The sequence below is a fragment of the Moschus berezovskii genome, chromosome X (assembly GCF_049115385.1).
Source record: "Moschus berezovskii isolate FMDL1 chromosome X, NW_MosBer_1.0, whole genome shotgun sequence".
In the NCBI taxonomy this organism is placed as follows: Eukaryota; Metazoa; Chordata; class Mammalia; order Artiodactyla; family Moschidae; genus Moschus; species Moschus berezovskii.
Genome location: NC_142488.1, coordinates 91,259,926 through 91,269,371, shown reverse-complemented (window position 1 = coordinate 91,269,371; position 9,446 = coordinate 91,259,926).

Genomic DNA, 9,446 nt, shown 5'->3' with positions numbered 1-9,446 from the left:
GACTTTGAGGGTCTTTTCTCTCCTGTGCAGGATCAAAGTTAGAGTGCCTGGTGTGGAGCTCAGATCCCCTTACTCCTCAGGAAAAATAAAGTATTTCTGCTATTTTGCTATCTGTTTTCCATGTCTCATAGCTTTTTTGGTCCCTCATTTCCCTTTGTGTTTGGTTGATTTTGTGTAGTGACACATTTAGGTTCCCTTCTTATTTGCTTTTGTGTACATTCTATAGATATTTTCTTAGTGGTTACCATGGGGAAGACATTTAACATCCTAAAGTTATAATGATCTAATTTAAATTGATATCAATTTAACTTAAATGGCATGCAAAAACTCTACTTCTATATAGCCCTGTCCCCCATCTTTGTTATTAATGTCACAAATTACACCTTTATACATTATGTGTCCATAACATAGATTTATAATTATTTTAGGTATTTTTTAATATTATAGGGAAAAAATAGGAGTTACAAATGAAAAATGCAACAATACTGGCCTATACATTTATCTCTGTACCTTTGTGTTGTTCATTATTTCTTCATATGGCTTTGAGTTATGCTCTAGTGTTTTTTCACTTCAGCCTGAAGGATAAGTTTTAGCATTTCTTGTAGGACAGTATTACTAGTAATAGTAATAAACTCTCTCAGTTTTTGCTTATCTGGAAACATCTTAATTTCTACCCTTTTTTGAATGATAGTTTGACCACATATAGGATTCTTGCTTGACAGTTTTTTTCTTTCAGCACTGTGAATATGTGACCTCATTGTCTTCCAGCCTTCATGGCTTCTGAAGAGAAACGGGCTGTTAATCTTATTGAGGCTTTCATGCACATTATGAGTCACTTCTTTCTGTGATATTTCAAAATTCTCTCTTTGGCTTTGTATTTTGACCATTTGACTATAATGTGTATCAGTGTGGATCTCTTGAATTTACCATGCTTGGAAGTTGTTAGCTTCTTGGTGTATATATAGATTCACGTATTTCATCAAATTTTGGAGGTTATCAGTCATTTATTATTTTTTAAATGATTTTTATTCCCTTTTCTTTCTCTTCCTTCCATCCAGGAATGCCATTTTTCATATGTTAGTATGATTGATAGTGTCTCATCAGTTTCTTCAGGCTCTATTAATTTTTCTTCATTCTTTTTCTGCTTTTAAGAGTGGATAATATGGATTAATCTATCTTCAATTTCATTGATTGTTCTTCCTCAAGTCTTGCTAAAAACTCTCTTCTCTAGTGAAATTTTTTATTTCAGTTATTGTACTTTTCAACTCCAGAATTTCTTTTTGATTCCTTTTTATAATTTATATCTCTTTATTGATATTCTCTGCTTTATGTGACATTGTTCTACTGTTTCCTTTAATTCTTTGTTCTTGGTTTCCTTAAGTTTTGGGGCATATTTAACACAGTTGATTTAAAGTCTTAAACTCTTTTTCTAGTCTTAGTCTCAGCTCCTTTAGGGACAGTTTCTATTAATTTCTTTTTTTTCCTGTGAATGCGCCATTCTTTCTTCTTTCTTTGCTTGTCTTGTAATTTTTGTTGAAAATTGAATATTTTGAATGTTACAACATGGTAACTTTTGAAATATGATTATTCCCCTTCCTCAGGGTATATTTTTGCTCCCTCTTGTGGCTTGTGTTTGTTTAATAACATTTCTAAACTATTTTGTAAAATCTCTACATTAGTTCCCCCATATGCTAAGTTTCATTTTCCATGGTTTCAGTTACCCACAATCAGCCATGATCTGGAAATATTAAAGAGAAACTTCCAGAAATAAACAATTCATAGGTTTTAACTTGTACCCTGTTCTGAGTTCAGTTCAATTCAGTTCAGTCACTCAGTCGTGTCCGACTCTTTGCAACCGCATTAACCACAGCACACCAGGTCTCCCTGTCCATCACCAACTCGCGAAGTCCACCCAAACCCATGTCCATTGAGTCAGTGATGCCATCCAACCATCTCACCCTCTGTTGTCCCCTTCTCCTCCCACCCTCAATTTTTCCCAGCATCAGGGTCTTTTCCAGTGAGTCACCTCTTTGCATCAGGTGGCCAAAGTATTGGAGTTTCAGCTTCAAATCAGTCCTTCCAATGAACACCGAAGACTGATCTCCTTTAGGATGGACTGGTTGGATCTCCTTGCAGTCCAAGGGACTCTCAAGAGTCTTCTCCAATCCAGTTCAAAAGCATCAATTCTTCTGCACTCAGCTTTCTTTATAGTCCAACTCTCACATCCATACATGACCACTGGAAAAACCATAGCCTTGACTAGACGGACCTTTGTTGGCAAAGTAATGTCTCTGCTTTTTAAAATGCTGTCTAGGTTGGTCATAATTTCCTTCCAAGGAGTAAGCGTCTTTTAATTTCATGGCTGCAGTCACCATCTGAAGTGATTTTGGAGCCCAGAAAAATAAAGTCAGCGACTGTTTCCACTGTTTCCCCATCTATTTGCCAGGAAGTGATAGGACCAGATGCCATGATCTTAGTTTTCTGAATGTTGAGCTTTAAGTCAACTTTTCTCTTTCACTTTCATCAAGAAACTTTCTCTCTTCTTCACTTTCTGCCATAAGGATGGTGTCATCTACACATCTGAGGTTATTGATATTTCTCCTGGCAATCTTGATTCCAGTTTGTGCTTCCTCCAGCCCAGCGTTTCTCATTATGTTCTCTGCATATAAGTTAAATAAGTAGGATGACAATATACAGCCTTGACATACTCCTTTTCCTATTTGGAACCAGTCTGTTGTTCCATGTCCAGTTCTAACTGTTGCTTCCTGACCTGCATACAGATTTCTCAAGAGGCAGGTCAGGTGGTCTGGTATTCCCATCTCTCAGAATTTTCCACAGTTTATTATGATCCACACAGTCAAAGGCTTTGGCATAGTCAATAAAGCAGAAACAGATGTTTTTCTGGAACTCTCTTGCTTTTTTGATGATCCAGTGGATGTTGGCAATTTGATCTCTGGTTCTTCTGCCTTTTCTAAAACCAGCTTAAACATCTGGAAGTTCACAGTTCACATAATGCTGAAGCCTGGCTTGGAGAATTTTGAGCATTACTTTACTAGTGTGTGAGATGAGTGCAATTGTGCGGTAGTTTGAGCATTCTTTGGCATTGCCTTTCTTTGGGATTGGAATGAAAACTGACTTTTTCCAGTGCTGTGGCCACTGCTGAGTTTTCCAAATTTGCTGGCATATTGAGTGCAGCACTTTCACAGCATCATCTTTCAGGATTTGAAATTGCTCAACTGGAATCCCATCACCTCCACTAGCTTTGTTCATAGTGATGTCTTCTAAGGCCCACTTGACTTCACATTCCAGGATGTCTGGCTCTAGGTGAGTGATCACACCATCGTGATTATCTGGGTCGTGAAGATCTTTTTTGTACAGTTCTTCTATGTATTCTTGCCACCTCTTCTTAATATCTTCTGCTTCTGTTAGGTCCATACCATTTCTGTCCTTTATTGAGCCCATCTTTGCATGAAATGTTCCCTTGGTATCTCTAATTTTCTTGAAGAGATCTCTTGTTTTTCCTATTCTGTTGTTTTCCTCTATTTCTTTGCATTGATCACTGAGGAAGGCTTTCTTATCTCTCCTTGCTACTCTTTGGAACTCTGCATTCTTATGGGTATATCTTTCCTTTTTTTCTGTTTTTCGCTTCCCTTCTTTTCACAGCTATTTGTAAGGCCTCCTCAGACAGCCATTTTGCTTTTTTGCATTTCTTTTTCTTGGGAATGGTCTTGATTCCTGTCTCCTGTACAATGTCACGAACCTCCGTCCATAGTTCATCAGGCACTCTATCAGATCTAGTCCCTTAAATCTATTTCTCACTTCCACTGTATAATCATAAGGGATTTGATTTAGGTCATACCTGAATGGTCTAGTGGTTTTTGCCACTTTCTTCAATTTTAGTTGGAATTTGGCAATAAGGAGTTCATGATCTGAGCCACAGTCAGCTCCCGGTCTTGTTTTTGCTGATTGTATACAGCTTCTCCATCTTTGGCTGCAAAGAATGTAATCAATCTGATTTTGGTGTCGACCATCAGGTGATGTCCATGTGTAGAGTCTTCTCTTGTATTGTTGGAAGAGGGTGTTTGCTATGACCAGTGCATTCTCTTGGCAGAACTCTATTAGCCTTTGCCTGCTTCATTCCGTACTCCAAGGCCAAATTTGCCTGTTACTCCAGGTGTTTCTTGACTTCCTACTTTGGCATTCCAGTCCCCTATAATGAAAAGGACACTTTTTTGGGTGTTAGTTCTAAAAGGTCTTGTAGGTCTTCATAGAACCGTTCAAATTCAGCTTCTTCAGCATTACTGGTCATGGTACAGACTTGAATTTCCGTGATATTGAATGGTTTGCCTTGGAAACAAACAGAGATTATTCTGTCGTTTTTGAGATTGCATCCAAATACTGCATTTCGGACTCTATTGTTGACCATGATGGCTACCCCATTTCTTCTAAGGGATTCCTGCCCACAGTAGTGGACATAATGGTCATCTGAGTTAAAGTCACCCATTCCAGTCCATTTAGGTTCTCTGATTCCTAGAATGTCGTTTACTCTTGCCATCTCCTGTTTGACCACTTCCAATTTGCCTTGATTCATGGACCTAACACTCCAGGTTCCTATGCAATATTGTTCTTTACAGCATTGAGCCTTGCTTCTATCACCAGTCCCATCCACAACTGGGTGTTGTTTTTGCTTTGGCTCCATCCCTTCATTCTTTCTGGAGTTATTTTTCCACTTATCTCCAGTAACATATTGGGCACCTACCGACCTGGGGAGTTCATCTTTCAGTGTCCTATCTTTCTGCCTTTTCATACTGTTCATGGGGTTCTCAAGGCAAGAATACTGAAGTGGTTTGCCATTCCCTTCTCCAGTGGACCACATTCTATTCTGAGTAGCATGGTGAAATCTCATTTTCCCATCTTATCCCACTTGAGACATGAATCATCCCTTTGTCCAACATATCCTGCCTATAAGTCACTTAGTAGCCCTCTTGGTTATCAGATTACCTGTCAGGGCATTACAGTGCTTGTGTTCAAAGAACCCTTATTTTACTTAATAATGGTGCCAAGGCATAAGAGTAGTGATGCTAGCAATTCAGATATGCCAAAAAGAAGCTTTAAAGTGCTTCCTTTAAGTAAAAAGTGAAAGTTCTTGACTTAATAAGAAGAGAAAAAAATGTCTGCTTAGGTTGGTAAGATCGACAGAACAAATCTTCTATCTGTGAAATCATGAAGAAGGAAAAAGAAATTCATGATAGCTTTGCTGTTGCATCTCAAACTATGAAAAGTTATGGCCACAGTGCATGATAAGGGCTTGGTTAAAATGGAAAAGGCATTAAATTTGTACAATATGATATTTTGAGAGAGAGAGACCACATTCACATAACTCTTATTACAGCATACTGTTATAATTGTTTGATTTTGTTATCATTGTTAATCTCTCACTGTGCCTAATTTATAAATTAAACTTTATCATAAGTATGTATGTATAGGAAAAAACATAGTATATATAGGATTTGGTCACTAGGGGTCTTGGAACATATCCTTCATAGGTAAGGGAAGAACTACTGTAGTGTGTAATGTGGCTAGTCAGGTTTGTATTCCATTAACTGAGTGGTCAACTAGTATTCTGACAGAATGTGCTTAATTGCTTGGGATCAAGAAAAGAAATACAGAAAGGAAAAAAGAGAAAGAAGAAAGTACTCTCCCAACATTTGTAGATTGGGTATGTATTTAGGGACTGTATAAATGCTTAGCCACTACATTTAGAACTCTGCCTTAACTGTCGGTTCCTGTTTGCACAAATCCTGAAGATCAGGCAGAGGTGAAAGCTTAAGTCTTCTCACGGCCTTTTTTGAATATGAGTCCAGCTGTTGGTACACATGTAGCTTTCTCAATTCGCTGGTATACATGAGCACTGTTGGAACATTTCCTTTCCAAACTTTTTTCCAGGCTTTTCAAGCTATTTCCTATCCCTACTGTCATCCCTTTCCCTGGGCTACTCCAGACAATACTTTTGCTTTTAAATGCTTTTGGCAAAAGCCACCAAGGGAGCCATGGGAATACTCTAATTCAGGTGAAATAAAGTCAGGTCCTTATACCAGACAGCCACTAGTCAGGTTGAAACAAACAATCATAATATTTGGGAAAGAAAGAAAGTGAAGTCACTCAGTCGTGTCCGACTCTATGCAGCCCCATGTGCTGTAGCCCACCAGGATCCTCCATCCATGGAATTTTCCAGGCAAGAGTACTGGGATGGGTTGCCATTTCCTTCAGGGGATCTTCCTGACCCAGGGATCAAACCCCGGTCTCCCACATTGCAGGCAGATGCTTTACCATCTGAGCCACCAGGGAAACCCATAATGTTTGGGAACAAGGTCTGTATTGCTCATTCTGGCAATATCAACCTGTGCCAAGAGTGCAGGACATCATTCTTCATTGCTGCCACTGACTTGGGGAGTGAAAAGTTGGTAGGCAGGTGATTGAAAGCACCAGAGCACTCTTACTGCAATGTAGCCACTTTTTTCTTCACTAAACATTCCACTGCTTGTTGTATTTTTTAATTAGATTCTAGAATTCTGCAAAACTCGACAGATTTTGATGTCTTATTTGGTTTTGTGTAGACAGAACCCTGGAGTTCCCTATTCTGCCATTTTTGTTGATGTCACTCAACAACTACAGTTGCTATAAACTTTTGTTTCCAGAGTTCTTATAAAGTTGATTTTGACAGTGTTTGACAGTTTGCTTTTTTGTGAAGGGAAGGACTTTTGGTGTTTCCTAATCTGCCATTTTTCACAGATGTAACTCAAACACAGGATTTATTTTTTAATCAATACAAATTGTCCATCTCAGTATTTTATCTCAACAGAGTCATTGCTAGAAGGGCACAGTGTCTGGCCACTCTGACTTCTACATGGGCCTAGTCTTGGTTCTCAGCTCCAGTATTTTCATTGGAGGAAACTTTATCTTACAGAAGATAGGCCTTATTAAAGTGACCAGCAGCAGTTCTATTACAGCAACCTCAACATTTTTTAAATGATTGTTTAGTTTTTCTTCTCTTTTTCTTTCTTTCCATTAGCACATTTTCTTCCTTTCACTTTTCTGTATTTTCTGATTTATTTTTGCAATTAATATGCATGTGAATAATAATCAGAAAAAACAATTGAGCTTTTTAAAAATCAGGTAAATATCTTGTTTCACAAATGGAATAAAAGAAATTTAACTAATATTAATAAGAAAAAATCCAAGTTCCTTACTAAAGTTTATAAACAAGTTACATTTTTCAATTCTCTTTTCACCTGAAGAAAAATATAAATAGTTGCAATATGCTGCTACTAAGTCACTTCAGTCGTGTCTGACTCTGTGTGACCCCATAGATGGCAGCCCATAGATGGCAGCCCATCAGGCTCCCCCGTCCCTGGGATTCTCCAGGCAAGAACACTGGAGTGGGTTGCCATTTCCTTCTCCAGTGTGTGAAAGTGAAAAGGGAAAGTGAAGTCGCTCAGTCATGTCTGACTCGTAGCGAACCCATGGACTGCAGCCCACCAGGCTCCTCCGTCCATGGGATTTTCTAGGCAAGAGTACTGGAGTGGCTTGCCATTGCCTTCTCCGAGTTGCAATATAAGCTTATTATATTATACTGCTTTAGAATTAATAGACTAACAATACTTCTGCCTTTATTTAGGTCATGGTGGCTACACACCTGAAGGAATGTGGGTTGGATTAATATTCAGTAAGCATTCTTCAATGTACAACCTATTGGAATTATATTTTTATAACTCAATGCTCAGATAAAAAAAGGTTTTTTCTTTTCATGGATCACAGTCAGGTTTAGAATAAGCCAACAAGCATTCAGGGTTTCTCTTTTTCCCAGATATTTTCAGTTAAACCTCATTTCCTCCCATAATTACATGCACACTCACATACACAGACATAGTTACATAAGCATAGATATACATTTACTTAACTTTTACATAATAAAAAATCATCTCAAGAGTATATTTCTGTCTCAGCCCTACATTCAGATCCATTTCTGTGTGGCTAAGCAAAAGCAAATTTAACTTCAGCTCCTGTTGCCTCGTCCTAGAGTTACAGTCAAATCTCACTTCTAAAGGCCTGCACTATAAGGACGAAACTTTTTTAAAAGGAAGGAACGAAGGAGGGAAGGGAGGAAGTAGAAGAGAGATTATCCCAGTCTTTAAATATTTACTCTATTTTGAGGATGAAGCAACTTTGCTAGGAAAATTATCCAAATAAGAGAGGCATCCTGGGAATAAATTGGCTGTTGTTTAGTTGCTCAGTCATGTCTGACTCTTTTGCAACCCCATTAACTGTAGCCCACCAGGTTCCTCTGACCATGGGATTCTCCAGGAAAGAGTACTGGAGTGGGTTGCCACGCCCTCCTCCAGGGGATCTTCCTGACCCAGGGATCAAACTCCTATCTCCTGCATTGGCAGGAGGATTCTTTACCACTGCACCACCTGGGAAGCCTATGTAATATATACACATAACATAATATATAATTATAGAGCACACAAATTAGAAAAATGAACATCTCTGAAGAAACATGGGCAAAGCATTTAAGTAGGTGGTCAATATGTAAAAAAAAAAAAATTCAACTTTATCTTGTTAACTACCTATAGATATATAAATAGTTTCAACCTTTCTGGAAAACAGTTTGCCAACTTTGTTAAGAGCCTTAAAATGTTCAAACTTTTGGACTTAGTCTAAGTCCACTTCAGAATAACTATCCTAAACAGTTTACCTGAAGTGCATACAATATTTTATGGGCAAAGATGTTCTTCACTGGGTTATTTGTAATAGTAAATAAGTGGAAAAGATCTAAATGTGCAACATTTGGGGGATATTGTGATGAGTTTTATGATCCCTACATACTATGAAGCCATTCAAACATATTGAAGAAGAGTGTAGCATGACAATCAAGATAGTTTTTGGAGATAATCTGAATTCAAGTTTAAGCACCATCACTGGCTGTGTGACTTTAGGCAAATAACAGTCTTTCTAAGCCCTACTTTTCTCATCTGTAAAACGGGGGCAATAACAGTTCCAACTCACAGGAACTTCATGAGTACTGAATGAAATTATTCATGTGTCTAGCCCAGTGCCTGGCAGATAGCTTAGTAAACAGTAACTCACAATAACTCTTAGGATGTAGGTTCTCATAGATGAGAAAATGGGAGCAGAGAGAGAATGGGTCACTTATCCAAAGCCACACAGCTAGTATGTAGTGACCTAGGATTCAAACACAGAAAGCTTGACTTCAAAAACCCATGTTCATAACCACAACAGTAAAATGTTAGTTGTTATTTATGACTTTATTGCTACTGCTGCTTAATGACATGGGAAAATGCTTATGGAAAGATGCTGAGTAAAAAACTAGAATAAAAAATTATATGTATAGTATATTTTTCTTCAAAATTTTTGTTTTTATA